A 13,814-nucleotide genomic window follows, 5' to 3' on the forward strand; every position below is an offset into this window, starting at 1 on the left:
CATAGTTGCAGGAGTGTTTTTTTCCAATCTCTTAAATTCTGTTCCCGGACTGTCGCGATTTCATTTTATTACTTTCCTGTGATTTCTGTTTCTTTCGTGTGATCCACACATCGACATAAACTCTCATGTTGTGCTGTTGTGCTGCGTTGACACCTGTTTTGTAACAACTCTCTGCTACATCGGAGTGACTGACGTTAGTCAGGAGGGACAATATATTTTTCTTGTCAGCGGAATATGAGTTTAGTTGAACTACGAGCAGAAGAGTTGAACCAGCGGAGGAAAGAAGACCGCCCACGAATTCCGCGATAAAATTTTTCTTAGTTCTCCATTTTTCTGTGGAAGAAGACACCACACCATCTGAGCAGAAGATGATTTTGTTTTAAGTTATACCACTGTTCCACGAAGTTCGACAGTCCAGCAAATATAGCGATGAAGCTCGCCGAAGAAGGCATATTTTGGTGAGAGTAAGGAGGGCTATAAGGGGAGATGGGAGGCCCAAAAAAACGTAAAAAAAAAAAAAAAAAAAAAAAAAAAAAAAAAAAAAAAAGTGGTAGAATGCTCGCCTGCCACGCGGGCGGCCCGGGTTCGATTCCCGGCCGATGCATCATTTTGCTTTTCCCGCGATAATGCTGCCGTGTGGCTTGCGCGCTTGAGATGCACGATCCGCAAGAATATATAGCTGGATTCCCTTGAGAAGAACCGAGAACGCAGCACTCGCCGGTCCCCACTAGGACGCTCGCATGATGTTCTGCAGACTAGCGTCGGCTTGGCCTCACAAGTTGCTGTGTCCAGGTGCCTCCGAGGCACTGAGCTTTAACGACAAGGAGTGCTGCCTATCGTTGCAACAGCTGCAGCAACACCGCAATCAACTGGGCCGGCAGTGCGCGTGTAGCAACAGAACACGTTACCCAGGAAGTACAGTGTCTCTACGTCTAATATTGGGTACGGTATTTACCCAGTTTCCAGGACCAGTGGTGCACCCGTGCCTCGGTAGCGCAGTAGGCAGCGCGTAAGTCTCATAATCTTAAGGTCGTGAGTTCGATCCTCACCCGGGGCATTTAATTTTCTGTGACTGATGGTGGCGCTGTTGCTAGGGCGCCAACGTAGTTCTTGTTTGTTATCCACAACGTTTCAACGCTTCAGCGGGAAAATGTTTACCTCCTGTTATTGCTACTTACAGCTTCCCTTTTCCTCTTCTCCCAGCAGAGCATGAAGCCAAAAGCATTGCTCTGCGGCGTTTGAGGTGCGCGCCTTGCCAGTCAGTCTGTGCAAAGATGCTCGCAAAGAGAGAAGGGCGCCGACGCGGCACTCGACACGAAATGCGACAAGCGACCGTACGAACGGTCGAACGAAACGGCCGCATCCGGTGTGGTCTAGTGGCTAGGATACCTGGCTTTCACCCAGGAGGCCCGGGTTCGATTCCCGGTAGCGGAACGGAATTTTTCCACACGAGTCGTGACAAGTTTGAGCTGTCCGAGCGGCCGTTTCCCGTCCTGCTCGCAATATAGCTACTGTTTCGTGACCGTCAGCAGAATATAGACTAGGGAAGCAGACGCACGACGACCATAGAAATGGTGTACGGCTTCATGCCACCCGTTTCCAGCGTAGGGCTGAGCAACTGCATCTGCTGGGGCCCGTTAGCTCAGTTGGTTAGAGCGTCGTGCTAATAACGCGAAGGTCGTGGGTTCGATCCCCCCACGGGCCACTACTCTTTTACTACTACGAAAAGGCAGCGCCGATTTCAGCTGGCGAGTGTGATGACCAAAAGATCATCACCCTGCGTGGAAGTTGACAGAGGATCCGAACCCGACTCGTCGGGAAGCGCTACATCATTCACTCGGCAATGGCCATAATATCTTGAATACACTGGTTCTCAACCGATAAAGAGAAAATGAAAGAAAATGTCCGATTGCCGATGCGCAACCACTTTGGCCCCTGTCAGTACTTGGGCGGGTGAGCGCATGGGAACACAGGGTACTATTGGCAGTTTTACTTCCTATTTTTGTTTCTCCTTAGTTTTCGGAGCTGCAGCCCGATTCGGTCAGGGAGACGCCACCGTGAAATGAAGGGGGCGTGCTGTGTGTCCATCGCCTAGCCTCACCTCTCTTTACCTCTCTCAGTCGTTTCTCGTGCTTGTCGTTTTGATATAGGCCGATTTGAGAGCGTCAGCTCTCGCGTCAGCCGAGCAAAGTCGAGACACACTAAGGGCTGGTATGCAGCGAGTAGGAGGCCGGAAAAACAATAATTTAAGAGCGCGTGGCAAAAGTACTCATACGCGAAATTAAAAGCCTGCTGCGGTGGCCGGGAATCGAACCCGGATCAACTGCTTGGAAGGCAAGTATGCTGACCATTACACCACCACCGCACAAGCGAGCGCCCCGCCTCCGCGCTGTGTCGGCTTCCCGCCTGTCGGCAGCGGCCGAAGGTGATCGTACCTGGCAGGCGCATTTCGAGGTAGGCTAGGGGAGCACATCCAGACGCATTCGGACAGCGTATCCGCGCACATTTCGCATCCTTTGGCAAGAGTCGGCGCCGGCGAGGACCGCGTTCTGGCGGCATTTTTAAGCAGTGCAGTGCAGGATTCAGCGTCTGCAGCATCTTCTCCACAGAATGCTACGGCGCTTGACGGCAGTCCCACTTTCCCTTGAGACATCTGCTCGGGAAGCAGCGTGAAGTTGCCGCTGGCCCCAGCATCGGTGGTTCAGTGGTAGAATGCTCGCCTGCCACGCGGGCGGCCCGGGTTCGATTCCCGGCCGATGCATCATTTTGCTTTTCCCGCGATAATGCTGCCGTGTGGCTTGCGCGCTTGAGATGCACGATCCGCAAGAATATATAGCTGGATTCCCTTGAGAAGAACCGAGAACGCAGCACTCGCCGGTCCCCACTAGGACGCTCGCATGATGTTCTGCAGACTAGCGTCGGCTTGGCCTCACAAGTTGCTGTGTCCAGGTGCCTCCGAGGCACTGAGCTTTAACGACAAGGAGTGCTGCCTATCGTTGCAACAGCTGCAGCAACACCGCAATCAACTGGGCCGGCAGTGCGCGTGTAGCAACAGAACACGTTACCCAGGAAGTACAGTGTCTCTACGTCTAATATTGGGTACGGTATTTACCCAGTTTCCAGGACCAGTGGTGCACCCGTGCCTCGGTAGCGCAGTAGGCAGCGCGTAAGTCTCATAATCTTAAGGTCGTGAGTTCGATCCTCACCCGGGGCATTTAATTTTCTGTGACTGATGGTGGCGCTGTTGCTAGGGCGCCAACGTAGTTCTTGTTTGTTATCCACAACGTTTCAACGCTTCAGCGGGAAAATGTTTACCTCCTGTTATTGCTACTTACAGCTTCCCTTTTCCTCTTCTCCCAGCAGAGCATGAAGCCAAAAGCATTGCTCTGCGGCGTTTGAGGTGCGCGCCTTGCCAGTCAGTCTGTGCAAAGATGCTCGCAAAGAGAGAAGGGCGCCGACGCGGCACTCGACACGAAATGCGACAAGCGACCGTACGAACGGTCGAACGAAACGGCCGCATCCGGTGTGGTCTAGTGGCTAGGATACCTGGCTTTCACCCAGGAGGCCCGGGTTCGATTCCCGGTAGCGGAACGGAATTTTTCCACACGAGTCGTGACAAGTTTGAGCTGTCCGAGCGGCCGTTTCCCGTCCTGCTCGCAATATAGCTACTGTTTCGTGACCGTCAGCAGAATATAGACTAGGGAAGCAGACGCACGACGACCATAGAAATGGTGTACGGCTTCATGCCACCCGTTTCCAGCGTAGGGCTGAGCAACTGCATCTGCTGGGGCCCGTTAGCTCAGTTGGTTAGAGCGTCGTGCTAATAACGCGAAGGTCGTGGGTTCGATCCCCCCACGGGCCACTACTCTTTTACTACTACGAAAAGGCAGCGCCGATTTCAGCTGGCGAGTGTGATGACCAAAAGATCATCACCCTGCGTGGAAGTTGACAGAGGATCCGAACCCGACTCGTCGGGAAGCGCTACATCATTCACTCGGCAATGGCCATATCTTGAATACACTGGTTCTCAACCGATAAAGAGAAAATGAAAGAAAATGTCCGATTGCCGATGCGCAACCACTTTGGCCCCTGTCAGTACTTGGGCGGGTGAGCGCATGGGAACACAGGGTACTATTGGCAGTTTTACTTCCTATTTTTGTTTCTCCTTAGTTTTCGGAGCTGCAGCCCGATTCGGTCAGGGAGACGCCACCGTGAAATGAAGGGGGCGTGCTGTGTGTCCATCGCCTAGCCTCACCTCTCTTTACCTCTCTCAGTCGTTTCTCGTGCTTGTCGTTTTGATATAGGCCGATTTGAGAGCGTCAGCTCTCGCGTCAGCCGAGCAAAGTCGAGACACACTAAGGGCTGGTATGCAGCGAGTAGGAGGCCGGAAAAACAATAATTTAAGAGCGCGTGGCAAAAGTACTCATACGCGAAATTAAAAGCCTGCTGCGGTGGCCGGGAATCGAACCCGGATCAACTGCTTGGAAGGCAACTATGCTGACCATTACACCACCACCGCACAAGCGAGCGCCCCGCCTCCGCGCTGTGTCGGCTTCCCGCCTGTCGGCAGCGGCCGAAGGTGATCGTACCTGGCAGGCGCATTTCGAGGTAGGCTAGGGGAGCACATCCAGACGCATTCGGACAGCGTATCCGCGCACATTTCGCATCCTTTGGCAAGAGTCGGCGCCGGCGAGGACCGCGTTCTGGCGGCATTTTTAAGCAGTGCAGTGCAGGATTCAGCGTCTGCAGCATCTTCTCCACAGAATGCTACGGCGCTTGACGGCAGTCCCACTTTCCCTTGAGACATCTGCTCGGGAAGCAGCGTGAAGTTGCCGCTGGCCCCAGCATCGGTGGTTCAGTGGTAGAATGCTCGCCTGCCACGCGGGCGGCCCGGGTTCGATTCCCGGCCGATGCATCATTTTGCTTTTCCCGCGATAATGCTGCCGTGTGGCTTGCGCGCTTGAGATGCACGATCCGCAAGAATATATAGCTGGATTCCCTTGAGAAGAACCGAGAACGCAGCACTCGCCGGTCCCCACTAGGACGCTCGCATGATGTTCTGCAGACTAGCGTCGGCTTGGCCTCACAAGTTGCTGTGTCCAGGTGCCTCCGAGGCACTGAGCTTTAACGACAAGGAGTGCTGCCTATCGTTGCAACAGCTGCAGCAACACCGCAATCAACTGGGCCGGCAGTGCGCGTGTAGCAACAGAACACGTTACCCAGGAAGTACAGTGTCTCTACGTCTAATATTGGGTACGGTATTTACCCAGTTTCCAGGACCAGTGGTGCACCCGTGCCTCGGTAGCGCAGTAGGCAGCGCGTAAGTCTCATAATCTTAAGGTCGTGAGTTCGATCCTCACCCGGGGCATTTAATTTTCTGTGACTGATGGTGGCGCTGTTGCTAGGGCGCCAACGTAGTTCTTGTTTGTTATCCACAACGTTTCAACGCTTCAGCGGGAAAATGTTTACCTCCTGTTATTGCTACTTACAGCTTCCCTTTTCCTCTTCTCCCAGCAGAGCATGAAGCCAAAAGCATTGCTCTGCGGCGTTTGAGGTGCGCGCCTTGCCAGTCAGTCTGTGCAAAGATGCTCGCAAAGAGAGAAGGGCGCCGACGCGGCACTCGACACGAAATGCGACAAGCGACCGTACGAACGGTCGAACGAAACGGCCGCATCCGGTGTGGTCTAGTGGCTAGGATACCTGGCTTTCACCCAGGAGGCCCGGGTTCGATTCCCGGTAGCGGAACGGAATTTTTCCACACGAGTCGTGACAAGTTTGAGCTGTCCGAGCGGCCGTTTCCCGTCCTGCTCGCAATATAGCTACTGTTTCGTGACCGTCAGCAGAATATAGACTAGGGAAGCAGACGCACGACGACCATAGAAATGGTGTACGGCTTCATGCCACCCGTTTCCAGCGTAGGGCTGAGCAACTGCATCTGCTGGGGCCCGTTAGCTCAGTTGGTTAGAGCGTCGTGCTAATAACGCGAAGGTCGTGGGTTCGATCCCCCCACGGGCCACTACTCTTTTACTACTACGAAAAGGCAGCGCCGATTTCAGCTGGCGAGTGTGATGACCAAAAGATCATCACCCTGCGTGGAAGTTGACAGAGGATCCGAACCCGACTCGTCGGGAAGCGCTACATCATTCACTCGGCAATGGCCATAATATCTTGAATACACTGGTTCTCAACCGATAAAGAGAAAATGAAAGAAAATGTCCGATTGCCGATGCGCAACCACTTTGGCCCCTGTCAGTACTTGGGCGGGTGAGCGCATGGGAACACAGGGTACTATTGGCAGTTTTACTTCCTATTTTTGTTTCTCCTTAGTTTTCGGAGCTGCAGCCCGATTCGGTCAGGGAGACGCCACCGTGAAATGAAGGGGGCGTGCTGTGTGTCCATCGCCTAGCCTCACCTCTCTTTACCTCTCTCAGTCGTTTCTCGTGCTTGTCGTTTTGATATAGGCCGATTTGAGAGCGTCAGCTCTCGCGTCAGCCGAGCAAAGTCGAGACACACTAAGGGCTGGTATGCAGCGAGTAGGAGGCCGGAAAAACAATAATTTAAGAGCGCGTGGCAAAAGTACTCATACGCGAAATTAAAAGCCTGCTGCGGTGGCCGGGAATCGAACCCGGATCAACTGCTTGGAAGGCAACTATGCTGACCATTACACCACCACCGCACAAGCGAGCGCCCCGCCTCCGCGCTGTGTCGGCTTCCCGCCTGTCGGCAGCGGCCGAAGGTGATCGTACCTGGCAGGCGCATTTCGAGGTAGGCTAGGGGAGCACATCCAGACGCATTCGGACAGCGTATCCGCGCACATTTCGCATCCTTTGGCAAGAGTCGGCGCCGGCGAGGACCGCGTTCTGGCGGCATTTTTAAGCAGTGCAGTGCAGGATTCAGCGTCTGCAGCATCTTCTCCACAGAATGCTACGGCGCTTGACGGCAGTCCCACTTTCCCTTGAGACATCTGCTCGGGAAGCAGCGTGAAGTTGCCGCTGGCCCCAGCATCGGTGGTTCAGTGGTAGAATGCTCGCCTGCCACGCGGGCGGCCCGGGTTCGATTCCCGGCCGATGCATCATTTTGCTTTTCCCGCGATAATGCTGCCGTGTGGCTTGCGCGCTTGAGATGCACGATCCGCAAGAATATATAGCTGGATTCCCTTGAGAAGAACCGAGAACGCAGCACTCGCCGGTCCCCACTAGGACGCTCGCATGATGTTCTGCAGACTAGCGTCGGCTTGGCCTCACAAGTTGCTGTGTCCAGGTGCCTCCGAGGCACTGAGCTTTAACGACAAGGAGTGCTGCCTATCGTTGCAACAGCTGCAGCAACACCGCAATCAACTGGGCCGGCAGTGCGCGTGTAGCAACAGAACACGTTACCCAGGAAGTACAGTGTCTCTACGTCTAATATTGGGTACGGTATTTACCCAGTTTCCAGGACCAGTGGTGCACCCGTGCCTCGGTAGCGCAGTAGGCAGCGCGTAAGTCTCATAATCTTAAGGTCGTGAGTTCGATCCTCACCCGGGGCATTTAATTTTCTGTGACTGATGGTGGCGCTGTTGCTAGGGCGCCAACGTAGTTCTTGTTTGTTATCCACAACGTTTCAACGCTTCAGCGGGAAAATGTTTACCTCCTGTTATTGCTACTTACAGCTTCCCTTTTCCTCTTCTCCCAGCAGAGCATGAAGCCAAAAGCATTGCTCTGCGGCGTTTGAGGTGCGCGCCTTGCCAGTCAGTCTGTGCAAAGATGCTCGCAAAGAGAGAAGGGCGCCGACGCGGCACTCGACACGAAATGCGACAAGCGACCGTACGAACGGTCGAACGAAACGGCCGCATCCGGTGTGGTCTAGTGGCTAGGATACCTGGCTTTCACCCAGGAGGCCCGGGTTCGATTCCCGGTAGCGGAACGGAATTTTTCCACACGAGTCGTGACAAGTTTGAGCTGTCCGAGCGGCCGTTTCCCGTCCTGCTCGCAATATAGCTACTGTTTCGTGACCGTCAGCAGAATATAGACTAGGGAAGCAGACGCACGACGACCATAGAAATGGTGTACGGCTTCATGCCACCCGTTTCCAGCGTAGGGCTGAGCAACTGCATCTGCTGGGGCCCGTTAGCTCAGTTGGTTAGAGCGTCGTGCTAATAACGCGAAGGTCGTGGGTTCGATCCCCCCACGGGCCACTGCTCTTTTACTACTACGAAAAGGCAGCGCCGATTTCAGCTGGCGAGTGTGATGACCAAAAGATCATCACCCTGCGTGGAAGTTGACAGAGGATCCGAACCCGACTCGTCGGGAAGCGCTACATCATTCACTCGGCAATGGCCATAATATCTTGAATACACTGGTTCTCAACCGATAAAGAGAAAATGAAAGAAAATGTCCGATTGCCGATGCGCAACCACTTTGGCCCCTGTCAGTACTTGGGCGGGTGAGCGCATGGGAACACAGGGTACTATTGGCAGTTTTACTTCCTATTTTTGTTTCTCCTTAGTTTTCGGAGCTGCAGCCCGATTCGGTCAGGGAGACGCCACCGTGAAATGAAGGGGGCGTGCTGTGTGTCCATCGCCTAGCCTCACCTCTCTTTACCTCTCTCAGTCGTTTCTCGTGCTTGTCGTTTTGATATAGGCCGATTTGAGAGCGTCAGCTCTCGCGTCAGCCGAGCAAAGTCGAGACACACTAAGGGCTGGTATGCAGCGAGTAGGAGGCCGGAAAAACAATAATTTAAGAGCGCGTGGCAAAAGTACTCATACGCGAAATTAAAAGCCTGCTGCGGTGGCCGGGAATCGAACCCGGATCAACTGCTTGGAAGGCAAGTATGCTGACCATTACACCACCACCGCACAAGCGAGCGCCCCGCCTCCGCGCTGTGTCGGCTTCCCGCCTGTCGGCAGCGGCCGAAGGTGATCGTACCTGGCAGGCGCATTTCGAGGTAGGCTAGGGGAGCACATCCAGACGCATTCGGACAGCGTATCCGCGCACATTTCGCATCCTTTGGCAAGAGTCGGCGCCGGCGAGGACCGCGTTCTGGCGGCATTTTTAAGCAGTGCAGTGCAGGATTCAGCGTCTGCAGCATCTTCTCCACAGAATGCTACGGCGCTTGACGGCAGTCCCACTTTCCCTTGAGACATCTGCTCGGGAAGCAGCGTGAAGTTGCCGCTGGCCCCAGCATCGGTGGTTCAGTGGTAGAATGCTCGCCTGCCACGCGGGCGGCCCGGGTTCGATTCCCGGCCGATGCATCATTTTGCTTTTCCCGCGATAATGCTGCCGTGTGGCTTGCGCGCTTGAGATGCACGATCCGCAAGAATATATAGCTGGATTCCCTTGAGAAGAACCGAGAACGCAGCACTCGCCGGTCCCCACTAGGACGCTCGCATGATGTTCTGCAGACTAGCGTCGGCTTGGCCTCACAAGTTGCTGTGTCCAGGTGCCTCCGAGGCACTGAGCTTTAACGACAAGGAGTGCTGCCTATCGTTGCAACAGCTGCAGCAACACCGCAATCAACTGGGCCGGCAGTGCGCGTGTAGCAACAGAACACGTTACCCAGGAAGTACAGTGTCTCTACGTCTAATATTGGGTACGGTATTTACCCAGTTTCCAGGACCAGTGGTGCACCCGTGCCTCGGTAGCGCAGTAGGCAGCGCGTAAGTCTCATAATCTTAAGGTCGTGAGTTCGATCCTCACCCGGGGCATTTAATTTTCTGTGACTGATGGTGGCGCTGTTGCTAGGGCGCCAACGTAGTTCTTGTTTGTTATCCACAACGTTTCAACGCTTCAGCGGGAAAATGTTTACCTCCTGTTATTGCTACTTACAGCTTCCCTTTTCCTCTTCTCCCAGCAGAGCATGAAGCCAAAAGCATTGCTCTGCGGCGTTTGAGGTGCGCGCCTTGCCAGTCAGTCTGTGCAAAGATGCTCGCAAAGAGAGAAGGGCGCCGACGCGGCACTCGACACGAAATGCGACAAGCGACCGTACGAACGGTCGAACGAAACGGCCGCATCCGGTGTGGTCTAGTGGCTAGGATACCTGGCTTTCACCCAGGAGGCCCGGGTTCGATTCCCGGTAGCGGAACGGAATTTTTCCACACGAGTCGTGACAAGTTTGAGCTGTCCGAGCGGCCGTTTCCCGTCCTGCTCGCAATATAGCTACTGTTTCGTGACCGTCAGCAGAATATAGACTAGGGAAGCAGACGCACGACGACCATAGAAATGGTGTACGGCTTCATGCCACCCGTTTCCAGCGTAGGGCTGAGCAACTGCATCTGCTGGGGCCCGTTAGCTCAGTTGGTTAGAGCGTCGTGCTAATAACGCGAAGGTCGTGGGTTCGATCCCCCCACGGGCCACTGCTCTTTTACTACTACGAAAAGGCAGCGCCGATTTCAGCTGGCGAGTGTGATGACCAAAAGATCATCACCCTGCGTGGAAGTTGACAGAGGATCCGAACCCGACTCGTCGGGAAGCGCTACATCATTCACTCGGCAATGGCCATAATATCTTGAATACACTGGTTCTCAACCGATAAAGAGAAAATGAAAGAAAATGTCCGATTGCCGATGCGCAACCACTTTGGCCCCTGTCAGTACTTGGGCGGGTGAGCGCATGGGAACACAGGGTACTATTGGCAGTTTTACTTCCTATTTTTGTTTCTCCTTAGTTTTCGGAGCTGCAGCCCGATTCGGTCAGGGAGACGCCACCGTGAAATGAAGGGGGCGTGCTGTGTGTCCATCGCCTAGCCTCACCTCTCTTTACCTCTCTCAGTCGTTTCTCGTGCTTGTCGTTTTGATATAGGCCGATTTGAGAGCGTCAGCTCTCGCGTCAGCCGAGCAAAGTCGAGACACACTAAGGGCTGGTATGCAGCGAGTAGGAGGCCGGAAAAACAATAATTTAAGAGCGCGTGGCAAAAGTACTCATACGCGAAATTAAAAGCCTGCTGCGGTGGCCGGGAATCGAACCCGGATCAACTGCTTGGAAGGCAAGTATGCTGACCATTACACCACCACCGCACAAGCGAGCGCCCCGCCTCCGCGCTGTGTCGGCTTCCCGCCTGTCGGCAGCGGCCGAAGGTGATCGTACCTGGCAGGCGCATTTCGAGGTAGGCTAGGGGAGCACATCCAGACGCATTCGGACAGCGTATCCGCGCACATTTCGCATCCTTTGGCAAGAGTCGGCGCCGGCGAGGACCGCGTTCTGGCGGCATTTTTAAGCAGTGCAGTGCAGGATTCAGCGTCTGCAGCATCTTCTCCACAGAATGCTACGGCGCTTGACGGCAGTCCCACTTTCCCTTGAGACATCTGCTCGGGAAGCAGCGTGAAGTTGCCGCTGGCCCCAGCATCGGTGGTTCAGTGGTAGAATGCTCGCCTGCCACGCGGGCGGCCCGGGTTCGATTCCCGGCCGATGCATCATTTTGCTTTTCCCGCGATAATGCTGCCGTGTGGCTTGCGCGCTTGAGATGCACGATCCGCAAGAATATATAGCTGGATTCCCTTGAGAAGAACCGAGAACGCAGCACTCGCCGGTCCCCACTAGGACGCTCGCATGATGTTCTGCAGACTAGCGTCGGCTTGGCCTCACAAGTTGCTGTGTCCAGGTGCCTCCGAGGCACTGAGCTTTAACGACAAGGAGTGCTGCCTATCGTTGCAACAGCTGCAGCAACACCGCAATCAACTGGGCCGGCAGTGCGCGTGTAGCAACAGAACACGTTACCCAGGAAGTACAGTGTCTCTACGTCTAATATTGGGTACGGTATTTACCCAGTTTCCAGGACCAGTGGTGCACCCGTGCCTCGGTAGCGCAGTAGGCAGCGCGTAAGTCTCATAATCTTAAGGTCGTGAGTTCGATCCTCACCCGGGGCATTTAATTTTCTGTGACTGATGGTGGCGCTGTTGCTAGGGCGCCAACGTAGTTCTTGTTTGTTATCCACAACGTTTCAACGCTTCAGCGGGAAAATGTTTACCTCCTGTTATTGCTACTTACAGCTTCCCTTTTCCTCTTCTCCCAGCAGAGCATGAAGCCAAAAGCATTGCTCTGCGGCGTTTGAGGTGCGCGCCTTGCCAGTCAGTCTGTGCAAAGATGCTCGCAAAGAGAGAAGGGCGCCGACGCGGCACTCGACACGAAATGCGACAAGCGACCGTACGAACGGTCGAACGAAACGGCCGCATCCGGTGTGGTCTAGTGGCTAGGATACCTGGCTTTCACCCAGGAGGCCCGGGTTCGATTCCCGGTAGCGGAACGGAATTTTTCCACACGAGTCGTGACAAGTTTGAGCTGTCCGAGCGGCCGTTTCCCGTCCTGCTCGCAATATAGCTACTGTTTCGTGACCGTCAGCAGAATATAGACTAGGGAAGCAGACGCACGACGACCATAGAAATGGTGTACGGCTTCATGCCACCCGTTTCCAGCGTAGGGCTGAGCAACTGCATCTGCTGGGGCCCGTTAGCTCAGTTGGTTAGAGCGTCGTGCTAATAACGCGAAGGTCGTGGGTTCGATCCCCCCACGGGCCACTACTCTTTTACTACTACGAAAAGGCAGCGCCGATTTCAGCTGGCGAGTGTGATGACCAAAAGATCATCACCCTGCGTGGAAGTTGACAGAGGATCCGAACCCGACTCGTCGGGAAGCGCTACATCATTCACTCGGCAATGGCCATAATATCTTGAATACACTGGTTCTCAACCGATAAAGAGAAAATGAAAGAAAATGTCCGATTGCCGATGCGCAACCACTTTGGCCCCTGTCAGTACTTGGGCGGGTGAGCGCATGGGAACACAGGGTACTATTGGCAGTTTTACTTCCTATTTTTGTTTCTCCTTAGTTTTCGGAGCTGCAGCCCGATTCGGTCAGGGAGACGCCACCGTGAAATGAAGGGGGCGTGCTGTGTGTCCATCGCCTAGCCTCACCTCTCTTTACCTCTCTCAGTCGTTTCTCGTGCTTGTCGTTTTGATATAGGCCGATTTGAGAGCGTCAGCTCTCGCGTCAGCCGAGCAAAGTCGAGACACACTAAGGGCTGGTATGCAGCGAGTAGGAGGCCGGAAAAACAATAATTTAAGAGCGCGTGGCAAAAGTACTCATACGCGAAATTAAAAGCCTGCTGCGGTGGCCGGGAATCGAACCCGGATCAACTGCTTGGAAGGCAAGTATGCTGACCATTACACCACCACCGCACAAGCGAGCGCCCCGCCTCCGCGCTGTGTCGGCTTCCCGCCTGTCGGCAGCGGCCGAAGGTGATCGTACCTGGCAGGCGCATTTCGAGGTAGGCTAGGGGAGCACATCCAGACGCATTCGGACAGCGTATCCGCGCACATTTCGCATCCTTTGGCAAGAGTCGGCGCCGGCGAGGACCGCGTTCTGGCGGCATTTTTAAGCAGTGCAGTGCAGGATTCAGCGTCTGCAGCATCTTCTCCACAGAATGCTACGGCGCTTGACGGCAGTCCCACTTTCCCTTGAGACATCTGCTCGGGAAGCAGCGTGAAGTTGCCGCTGGCCCCAGCATCGGTGGTTCAGTGGTAGAATGCTCGCCTGCCACGCGGGCGGCCCGGGTTCGATTCCCGGCCGATGCATCATTTTGCTTTTCCCGCGATAATGCTGCCGTGTGGCTTGCGCGCTTGAGATGCACGATCCGCAAGAATATATAGCTGGATTCCCTTGAGAAGAACCGAGAACGCAGCACTCGCCGGTCCCCACTAGGACGCTCGCATGATGTTCTGCAGACTAGCGTCGGCTTGGCCTCACAAGTTGCTGTGTCCAGGTGCCTCCGAGGCACTGAGCTTTAACGACAAGGAGTGCTGCCTATCGTTGCAACAGCTGCAGCAACACCGCAATCAACTGGGC

At 54.7% G+C, this 13,814-nt stretch overlaps 30 non-coding genes across 30 annotated transcripts; 24 read left to right on the forward strand and 6 right to left on the reverse strand.

Annotated features, from left to right (window-relative positions):
- The first annotated feature begins 984 nt into the window (after positions 1 to 984).
- On the forward strand, positions 985 to 1,057 carry Trnam-cau. The gene has a single exon. It is a non-coding gene; the product is annotated as a tRNA-Met (tRNA).
- A 305-nt stretch (positions 1,058 to 1,362) lies between these two features.
- On the forward strand, positions 1,363 to 1,434 carry Trnae-uuc. The gene has a single exon. It is a non-coding gene; the product is annotated as a tRNA-Glu (tRNA).
- Positions 1,435 to 1,631: 197 nt separating this feature from the next.
- On the forward strand, positions 1,632 to 1,705 carry Trnai-aau. The gene has a single exon. It is a non-coding gene; the product is annotated as a tRNA-Ile (tRNA).
- Positions 1,706 to 2,293: 588 nt separating this feature from the next.
- Positions 2,294 to 2,365, reverse strand: Trnag-ucc. Its single transcript has one exon. It is a non-coding gene; the product is annotated as a tRNA-Gly (tRNA).
- Positions 2,366 to 2,690: 325 nt separating this feature from the next.
- Trnag-gcc lies at positions 2,691 to 2,761 on the forward strand. Its single transcript has one exon. It is a non-coding gene; the product is annotated as a tRNA-Gly (tRNA).
- Positions 2,762 to 3,141: 380 nt separating this feature from the next.
- Positions 3,142 to 3,214, forward strand: Trnam-cau. The gene has a single exon. It is a non-coding gene; the product is annotated as a tRNA-Met (tRNA).
- A 305-nt stretch (positions 3,215 to 3,519) lies between these two features.
- On the forward strand, positions 3,520 to 3,591 carry Trnae-uuc. Its single transcript has one exon. It is a non-coding gene; the product is annotated as a tRNA-Glu (tRNA).
- A 197-nt stretch (positions 3,592 to 3,788) lies between these two features.
- On the forward strand, positions 3,789 to 3,862 carry Trnai-aau. The gene has a single exon. It is a non-coding gene; the product is annotated as a tRNA-Ile (tRNA).
- Positions 3,863 to 4,447: 585 nt separating this feature from the next.
- Positions 4,448 to 4,519, reverse strand: Trnag-ucc. Its single transcript has one exon. It is a non-coding gene; the product is annotated as a tRNA-Gly (tRNA).
- A 325-nt stretch (positions 4,520 to 4,844) lies between these two features.
- Positions 4,845 to 4,915, forward strand: Trnag-gcc. Its single transcript has one exon. It is a non-coding gene; the product is annotated as a tRNA-Gly (tRNA).
- A 380-nt stretch (positions 4,916 to 5,295) lies between these two features.
- On the forward strand, positions 5,296 to 5,368 carry Trnam-cau. The gene has a single exon. It is a non-coding gene; the product is annotated as a tRNA-Met (tRNA).
- Positions 5,369 to 5,673: 305 nt separating this feature from the next.
- Trnae-uuc lies at positions 5,674 to 5,745 on the forward strand. Its single transcript has one exon. It is a non-coding gene; the product is annotated as a tRNA-Glu (tRNA).
- A 197-nt stretch (positions 5,746 to 5,942) lies between these two features.
- Positions 5,943 to 6,016, forward strand: Trnai-aau. The gene has a single exon. It is a non-coding gene; the product is annotated as a tRNA-Ile (tRNA).
- Positions 6,017 to 6,604: 588 nt separating this feature from the next.
- On the reverse strand, positions 6,605 to 6,676 carry Trnag-ucc. The gene has a single exon. It is a non-coding gene; the product is annotated as a tRNA-Gly (tRNA).
- Positions 6,677 to 7,001: 325 nt separating this feature from the next.
- On the forward strand, positions 7,002 to 7,072 carry Trnag-gcc. Its single transcript has one exon. It is a non-coding gene; the product is annotated as a tRNA-Gly (tRNA).
- Positions 7,073 to 7,452: 380 nt separating this feature from the next.
- On the forward strand, positions 7,453 to 7,525 carry Trnam-cau. Its single transcript has one exon. It is a non-coding gene; the product is annotated as a tRNA-Met (tRNA).
- A 305-nt stretch (positions 7,526 to 7,830) lies between these two features.
- On the forward strand, positions 7,831 to 7,902 carry Trnae-uuc. Its single transcript has one exon. It is a non-coding gene; the product is annotated as a tRNA-Glu (tRNA).
- A 197-nt stretch (positions 7,903 to 8,099) lies between these two features.
- Positions 8,100 to 8,173, forward strand: Trnai-aau. Its single transcript has one exon. It is a non-coding gene; the product is annotated as a tRNA-Ile (tRNA).
- A 588-nt stretch (positions 8,174 to 8,761) lies between these two features.
- Trnag-ucc lies at positions 8,762 to 8,833 on the reverse strand. The gene has a single exon. It is a non-coding gene; the product is annotated as a tRNA-Gly (tRNA).
- A 325-nt stretch (positions 8,834 to 9,158) lies between these two features.
- Positions 9,159 to 9,229, forward strand: Trnag-gcc. Its single transcript has one exon. It is a non-coding gene; the product is annotated as a tRNA-Gly (tRNA).
- Positions 9,230 to 9,609: 380 nt separating this feature from the next.
- Trnam-cau lies at positions 9,610 to 9,682 on the forward strand. Its single transcript has one exon. It is a non-coding gene; the product is annotated as a tRNA-Met (tRNA).
- A 305-nt stretch (positions 9,683 to 9,987) lies between these two features.
- Trnae-uuc lies at positions 9,988 to 10,059 on the forward strand. Its single transcript has one exon. It is a non-coding gene; the product is annotated as a tRNA-Glu (tRNA).
- Positions 10,060 to 10,256: 197 nt separating this feature from the next.
- Trnai-aau lies at positions 10,257 to 10,330 on the forward strand. The gene has a single exon. It is a non-coding gene; the product is annotated as a tRNA-Ile (tRNA).
- Positions 10,331 to 10,918: 588 nt separating this feature from the next.
- Trnag-ucc lies at positions 10,919 to 10,990 on the reverse strand. Its single transcript has one exon. It is a non-coding gene; the product is annotated as a tRNA-Gly (tRNA).
- Positions 10,991 to 11,315: 325 nt separating this feature from the next.
- Trnag-gcc lies at positions 11,316 to 11,386 on the forward strand. The gene has a single exon. It is a non-coding gene; the product is annotated as a tRNA-Gly (tRNA).
- Positions 11,387 to 11,766: 380 nt separating this feature from the next.
- Positions 11,767 to 11,839, forward strand: Trnam-cau. Its single transcript has one exon. It is a non-coding gene; the product is annotated as a tRNA-Met (tRNA).
- A 305-nt stretch (positions 11,840 to 12,144) lies between these two features.
- Trnae-uuc lies at positions 12,145 to 12,216 on the forward strand. The gene has a single exon. It is a non-coding gene; the product is annotated as a tRNA-Glu (tRNA).
- Positions 12,217 to 12,413: 197 nt separating this feature from the next.
- Trnai-aau lies at positions 12,414 to 12,487 on the forward strand. Its single transcript has one exon. It is a non-coding gene; the product is annotated as a tRNA-Ile (tRNA).
- A 588-nt stretch (positions 12,488 to 13,075) lies between these two features.
- On the reverse strand, positions 13,076 to 13,147 carry Trnag-ucc. Its single transcript has one exon. It is a non-coding gene; the product is annotated as a tRNA-Gly (tRNA).
- Positions 13,148 to 13,472: 325 nt separating this feature from the next.
- On the forward strand, positions 13,473 to 13,543 carry Trnag-gcc. Its single transcript has one exon. It is a non-coding gene; the product is annotated as a tRNA-Gly (tRNA).
- Positions 13,544 to 13,814: the final 271 nt, after the last annotated feature.

This window comes from Schistocerca piceifrons, chromosome 2, assembly GCF_021461385.2.
Source record: "Schistocerca piceifrons isolate TAMUIC-IGC-003096 chromosome 2, iqSchPice1.1, whole genome shotgun sequence".
Lineage (NCBI taxonomy): Eukaryota > Metazoa > Arthropoda > Insecta > Orthoptera > Acrididae > Schistocerca > Schistocerca piceifrons.